This window comes from Gymnoscopelus braueri (genome assembly GCF_963280865.1).
Source record: "Gymnoscopelus braueri genome assembly, chromosome: 1".
Classification (NCBI taxonomy): domain Eukaryota; kingdom Metazoa; phylum Chordata; class Actinopteri; order Myctophiformes; family Myctophidae; genus Gymnoscopelus; species Gymnoscopelus braueri.
Genome location: NC_137603.1, coordinates 37,340,718 through 37,348,972, shown reverse-complemented (window position 1 = coordinate 37,348,972; position 8,255 = coordinate 37,340,718).

Genomic DNA, 8,255 nt, shown 5'->3' with positions numbered 1-8,255 from the left:
ACATGCAAGTCAATTCAGCGAATCATTGGTGTGAACTGGGCTTTAGACTATTGGCAATACAAAAATGCCCTCCACCCTCCATAAAAAAATAAAATCATGTTATGTGTATTATTAGGGCCCGAGCACTGCACCAATACAAAGCCCTTATTGAAATGTAAAAAAAAAGGGGGACCTTAACTGGTCGAAACATGTTGGCTTTTATATTAAAAACTGTTTTAACCTCTCCTCCAAAAAAAATGTGTGCTCGGATCTCCTCTTTAAGCCTGCATTTCCGCTGATCCTAGACCTAGAAGCACCTTCAGCATACTTTATAGACTTTCTCCTTTGAGCACCCGGTTGGCCTCTGTGATTTTTCCCTATTGAAATGAAAGGAATTATTCTTTGTACAAATTAATCGCGTTTTTTGAGGGTCTTAACGTACTTAAAAGTTGCACAACTTTGCACACATCACGAGTGGTGAAAAAATAAGTATTTTATTTTCTCAAAAACGGGCTTGGCCAAATAATGGCTCAATAGCTCGCCCCAAAAGATTTCTACGTTGAAGCCCCACAATACGGTTTACCGACATGTATCATGCCTCGACTTACAAATAAGTCTCTTGGAACCATGACCTAAACCCAACAGGAAGTCAGCTATTTTTAACTTCACAAACTTCACTCGGAGGGTGGTCATATCCACCTCAAACTCGCTCTGTGTGAATAAAAGATGTTAATGATGAAAAGTTTCATAAGCGTGAGTTTTTGGTTTAAACCTCCATGTCTCACCGCCGATCAATGTCATGTAACTTGTGAACTGATTGCCATACAGACTTTTGGGTGACCTCATTGAATTTTTCAGGATCATGCGCACGCACAATTGCACATGCACCTGCGTCGGCGTGCACTTGCATGCCTGCGAGCATGCTTTCCCTATGGTCACACACTGCTGCTACTGTAGTGTGCCTACCCAATACCGCTGTTGTACCCTAGCACACAGATTAGATTAGTAGGCACTTCACACCCCATCAAATGCGCAACCCAACCCCTGTCTGGTCTCTCCATTCAGAATGCATTGGTGCCAGGCCAAAGGAGTTCTTTTCTTCTCTTTGTTGTCTGTGTGTTCATGGGAATAATTACAACTGAACATAGACAGGTAGCTACAATGACAAAATACTGCTGAAAAGTGAGTTTAAGAATCTTTTTTTTTGTGAAAGATCAAAGGCGTTCAGAAGCCATAGTCAGGATAACCTCACCTGATAAGCGTCGCACTGACACACACTCAAAATAACAATGCAAAACAAACTAGAATTGCATATAAAACTATCTTTGTTTTAGTTTTTCCACCATCTCTTCACCTTTCTTTCTAAAGTTCTATAAATCAAGGTTACAACGACAAAAACTAAACAAAAAAAGTACATTTCTAACTAAAACGTCTTATGCACAAGTAAACTAAAATGAATCAAACAAAAAATAAATATTTCATAATGTTGGTCAGAGCTGGTCTGTGCACATCCGCCTGCATGCATGTGCGTGCGTGACGTCATTAAAATAGCGTCCCCCCAGTTAAAAAATCCCCATTGCACCACTGCTGATTGGTTGATATTTGATAGTTCCTATCTTTTGCTTTAATTTTTGACCTGCTTGTCGTAGCTACTTGTAAGTATAGCCTCATTGGACTCGGTTTAAAGTCCTTGACCTTCATTGGTGTTACTTAGCTCCGCCCTTAACATGGACAGAGGTGCGAGAGCCCGGTCATCGCTGCTTGCAGCTTTAATATTTGTATTATTATTGTCATAAATCCTACAATAAATGCACAAAATCTCTGTCCGTCTGTCTGTACATGTGTCTCGTATCTCTCTCGAGAACTGTCCTACTGTCCGACTTCAAACTCGTGCTCGCCATTGAGCCGGTCGGATAGACTGTTCTACAGAACCGACGATCCGATCTCTATGCTCTGGGACTGACCGGCCGCCTTCTCAGCGTGCATATCGGCGAGGACCCGAGGGCGTGATGCGCCAAGTGGGAAGATGGTCAGATCAGTTGATTTTTTTAAAATCACACCCAGTGTGAAGTGGGCGGTGTGGTCATCACAGTGGTCATCACAGTGATGGAAGCTCACTTCCGTTTTTTTGAAGTGCATAGTCCTATTTATAGGTTATTAATGTCATCATGTGTCTCGCTAGCCAATCACAGTGAATAGAGTCAGCCAATAGAGTCAGCCAATCACAGTACAGCTAGGGGTGTACTAATGAGCCAATCACAGTACAGCAAATGTGTACTAATGAGGTGTCCCAACCCCACTTATAGGGGCGGCTACACCGCCCAAAAAAGAACGTATTATGACAACATAGACTGGCCTAGACATATTTGGCATGCCTGACACGGAACTCCATATATGGGTATAAAATGGACACAGCATGGATTTCATCGTTCTCCACTTGCATCGTTCTCCACGTTCATCATTTCCAAGTGAGTCGATGCCCAACGTCAAGTATTTGTCTGGGATTATTTGTCTGGGATTAGCATGGAGTATGAGCCATTAACAGGTATAGATGCAGTCAAAGTGCACTAACAGCATATTACAGTATAATTAACTGTAAATTAACAGTATTTACTACTAGTCAATGTGCAATGCAACAGCATATTAACAGCATTAACAATGGTATTAACAGTCATAAATAAAGTCAAAGTTGTAGACAATCTTACCCCGGTAGTGTGGGTAAATATGAACAATAATTGGTCTCTATGCTGAAAATGTTTACAGAGCAAAGTGCCCCAGCCTCTTGGTTTTGGTAAAGCAACATACTGAATGATTTTGCTTAAAACTTGCGTTTCATCTTTATTCAGGTTATACTGCTAGTTTTTCTTTTCTTTTCTTTTCTAATTCCACGGAGATGTTCCAATCGTGCCTTCCTTGTCTGACTTTGAACAACTCAGGCAGGGCTGAACATCACAGAGAAGATAAGAGGCTCTCAACAGCCTCGGCCCTACTCATTTCAGTTCTCATTCTCTTCTTCATCAATTGTCATGACAGTGTCGCTCTCCTCCCAGCCCCTCGTCTCCTTCTTCTATCTCTGCGGCTCATTCATCGCTCTACCAGGCCGCCTGCTTTGTCTACATTTCACCTTCTCTGTCGGATTCACTCTGAGTGGCTAAAAGATTCTTGTGAAATCACCCTGAAAGTGAGATATCCCTCCACACGCATACACAACTGAAAGAAAGCAGAAGAGAGTGATAAATAAGAGCTGACAGACTGAGACTGAATCAGACGCACTTTGAATGTCAGAGCTGGGTTTCACTGGGTTTCTGATTCATTCAGATGAAAATAAAAGTTGAATTTGCAAACTAAAAGCACTTTCGTTCTCAATGACTTATTCATAGATTGGACATAGAAGTGTTCTCTCTTTCCAGATTCCCAGGAATGATGGAAATCCACTTCCTGAACTGATTGAATTATAAATGAGTAAAACGCCTGCGTCTGGGCAGCTGTTTATTACCCTCCCACCCCATCCTTTGGTCCGATGCACACTGTGCTTCTCTCTTGATGTCTGGCAGAGAATAAAGGGGTCTTTTGCAGAGTGAGAGGAGTCTGGCCATGCTTTCGCCTCTCCATGCATTCCTGCCCCCATCTCATCTCTACCCAGGGCAGCAGCATGGTTCCTGGGTTGCTGGCTGACTAATTGAACCAACATAATGGCTACACGTCAGGTAGCTGGCTTGTTAACTGACTGCCTGTCTTGCTGACTGGCTGGTTTGGTCTCAGTTGGTCTGCCTGTCTGTTTGTATGACTGCGAGTCTGTGTGTGAGTCTGTGTGTGTGTGTGTGTGTGTGTGTGTGTGTGTGTGTGTATGTGTGTGTGTGTGTGTGTGTGTGTGTGTGTGTGTGTGTGTGTGTGTGTGTGTGTGTGTGTGTGTGTGTGTGTGTGTGTGTGTGTGTGTGTGTGTGCGTGCGCGCTGCCTGAGGGCCGGCTGGATAGTGGCAGCTTGGTGAATAGTGACATTGTCCTCATTACATGCCATGAGGGTAGTGAGCTGTCCAAATGGCATCCATGTGCATGTTGTAAAGTAGCAATATCATTTGGGGTGTGTTCTTCATATGACCACGGATAGTCTGGTTGGTAGATTAGAATGGACAGCTCTGTCCTGTCCAACACTAGGAATTATACAGGAAAAACGATAGATTGTGATGTCATCCCAGTATACTGCGACTGACTCTATTGGGCCATGACATTTAGTTTACATAAACTTTTAGAGCATAACAGAAAATCATCTACACCACTGTTAACTATTTTTCATATTATCAGCCTGACATCACAGATGAGCAACCATGACAGCCAACATTGAATATGAAATTCCAGTAATGAAACCATAAAAAGTAAGAACAGTGTATATCAATAATAGACAGGTCCAGGAACCCTTTTATGATTCCTTGAGGGGGTTCCAAATGGCCCCTGGGTGTACAAATGGAACCAAATGGACCATATGGGTCCATTTGGTTCCATTTGTACACTCTCAGAGTATGGGGTTACTTGAAATTAAAAGGTTTGAGAACCACTGTGTCACACTCACGGGGCAGCCTGTGCCCTACATACACATGGATTAAGGACAGTGCATGCACGCACGCGCACGCACGCACACACCCACACACACATGCACACACAGCTGCGTGATTACTAATCAAGACCAACGCTGGCCGGTTTGGAACCAACTGTTGAGAAGTGACTGTGGATAACGTGGCATGTCCTAACATACAGTATACAGTAATGTCAATACTGTTGAATGCATTTTTCTGAAATGATACACACTGACTTTTCAGGGGTAAAATATTTCTGTTTATTTAAACTGTGTTAAAGAAGGAGTTGAGGCTCATTGTTTGTCACCTGTATGTCCTCTGCAGTACTGGCACTGCCTAGCCCTGAAACATGACTGTCATACCATGACAGTCATGGTGCCGAGTCCCCCTGGTTTATAGCGGTGTTCGATTTTTTACATAAACGTTCAGATTTCAAATATAAAGTGCTTACCCCCGAGCCACGGATGTTACAAGGTGATCCGGACCGCGATAAGTACCCGTATCTCCCGTATTGTTCAATAAAAAGCATTTATTAGAGTGCAATACACCTCCCAACCATTAGTGTCACATGGTTGAAAGTATCGGAGAAAATTTGGAGAAAATGGCCGGCGATCGGCGATTAAAATGCTTTTTATTACTTCCGCCGAATTAATTAAATTTCCGTTAGAAACAGACTGTATCAAATATAAGTGACTGACTATCATAAACGATACAGAACCTCCTCCCTGACAATATCGGAGAGACAGTTTGTTTATTTTTGGACCACAATTCTTATATGAGACGATTCTATGATGACCCAATGTTATTCTCCATAGCTAAATTACTTTACGAACCTGGGGATGAACGAGTGACGTCAGGACTTCTGTACTCTATGGCACTGCCCTGTGTAAATTTGTGTTGAATTGGAAACTGCCGAAAGTAAATAGGGCTAAACCATTCAACTTAAGAAGAGGGGTTACCGGGGGTAAGTGCCAAGTACTGTAGAGGAGGAGGGGTGTTTGATAGTATTAATGAGCAAAGTATTCTATTTGTCATTTGGAGTGAATTCTAACCCAAAATGCTGTTTAGCTTAAAGTAGAACATCTATTTATGTGGTGGGTTATTCAGGGGATATCTGTAAGCTTGTAGATTTTGTAGGTTAATTGTTTCTGTAAATTTGTGGTAGGATCCATTCCTCTCCTACTGTATATAAAGAAGACTGCAGGTACAGTTTTCAGCGATGTTCGAGCAAGCAGTATGCTAACAGTCTACTGAGAGAGGTAGTATCAGGGCCCTTATTACTGAATTCTGGATTCTTATTGAAGGGGCATAGCCTAGTGCAGGTTGTGCATTTAAGTATTTTCTGATTGATCTATTTCTGAGTTTTTGGCCAGTATAAGTTTTTGCACTGTAAAAAAGTTGTACTGGAATTTGGTGGAGGAGTTTTGGGCGAAATAAAGAACTATAATTTGCATCTCTGGACTGTTTTTGGAGCCTTGGCCTCCGTCAACTTTACACACTGAGCTACACCAAATGGATCAGAGGCCTTCAATAGTTCACCTAACATCGTAACACCCATGAAGGAAGTAAGAGGCCCAATTTCTTCCCAATATGGCTGCTGTGCATAAATGTCTCCTGTCTCCAATGTTCTGTCTCATTACATTGTCAATGACAAAACTTTTCTATTCTAACCCTGGCATCCCTATTTTGAGCATTAGTCAAAAATGTTTATGTTTATTAACAAACATAGCTGTACTACAATGAAGTAGTAGGGCTTTAAGCACTTTAAGTGGTTAAAGCGAAAAAGAGAGAACAAACATACGTATTGCTGATGAGAAATCCATCTCACGGTTCTCGTATACAGAATGTTGACAGATAGAAAAATGTGGCAGCATCGTAAACAAAAAGGAAAACATGCTAGGGGCCAATTATAAACGGCTTCCTCTGAGGGACCTTAGTGCCATCTTTGCCACCCCAGTCACTCTCTGTCTGCATGCTATCCTCACCCCCAACTATGGAATGTGTTTGTGTTGGTGTTTTGTTGTGTTGTTATTGTCTCCGCACAACTCAGGAATGCAGACAGATAGTCAGTTAGTTGGCAAACAACAGCCCGCATGTCACTGCTAACTGAACCCCCTGGGGTGGCAGTGACACACACACATTTACAGGGCTATTTATCCTGCCAGCCAGTCATCTGAATCTTGAACTCCCTTCTTCATCTATTCCTGTCATGCAGCTGTGTAGGTGTGGATAAAGTGTTTCCCTGGATGCTGCGCACCACAAAGTGCATTCCTCTTAATGATAACATAGGGCTATTTCCATGTTTATAAGGCTGTATCTGCCATGAGCAATCACAAAGTGGCATGGGCGTGTTGAGGATGGTGCAACTGTGGCACATGTCGAGACAACTGGAAACAATTTATGGTAAACTGTTTTCTCTGGATTTGTGCTTGGTGGTGCTACAAACACAGATCATGAACTCAGTACTGTGTCTGGGTCATGACCTTTGTTGCATTTCATTCTCGTTCTTTCCCAATAAGTTCTACTATTTTATCAGACAGAAATGTAAAAACAGCGCGAGTACAGCCAAACACTAAAAGCATAACCAAAAAAGTCCTTGCGGTCCTGTTTCCATTGGGGTCCTAGGTATTCAATTCATCAACAAAGAGGTCAGAGTACATGTTCTAAACACTTATTCTTCCCACTGGCAAAATACAACCGAAAGTTTGATGGAATGCATTTTTACATGTGAGTGCCATGACACCTTTTCCTTTGCATCTTATGACCGTTCAGGTTCTTTTGCTACCTGCCTGCGTCAGTGTGACGTGATCTGTGATCTGAAAAGGTGTCTATTTAACCAATGCAAACCATTAGGAGCAGTGGGCAACTATTTTAACAGCTCCAGGGGAGCAGTTGGGGTTCAGTGTCTTACTCAAGGACACTTCTTGGATACTAAAAGGCCGTTCACACATGGGGGGGTAAGAAACCTAGGATTAGATACGAAACTTTGCAGCTCCCCAAAGAGAAAGGAGGTGTTAGCGGAGCAGATAAGTGCTACGATCTTTCAATTTATGATAAAAGCATGAACATTTGCATGAGCAGTCTCCATGGGTCACTTGACAAGAAAATTGTCTGAGGCATTTGTAATTTCAAGATGGCGGCCATTTTTCAAGATGGCCAACACTTTAGTGGAGCAATTAAGTTATATAATGGTTTATTTGGTGATACAAGCATGAAAATTGGCATGAGCAGTCTCTGTGGGTCACTTGACAATAGGCCACCCACAGCTACTTGAAATTTAAAGATGCCGGCCATTTTTCAAGATGGCCAACACTTTAGTGGAGCAATTAAGTTATATAATGGTTTATTTGGTGATACAAGCATTGAAATTGGCATGAGCAGTCTCTTAGGGTTGCTTGACAAGAAAACACTCCCAGCCACTTGAAATTTCTATTTTCAAGATGGCCGCCCCCTGGATCCTCAAAAGATACATTTTCTCATAGAAATGTATGTTTTATTTGCCGGACCCAGGGGGTCTGGCTTACATGAGGCTTTGTACCTGTTTTCTCCATACATGGGCATGGTCACTTTGTCCTTAGGCCCCAGCCATAAAAGTCTGTCCCCCTTTCGTCCATACATGGGCATGTTTTGTACCTGTTTTCTCCATACATGGGCAAAAAAACAGGTTTTGGTCACTTTGTCCTTAGTCCCCAGCCATAAAAGTCT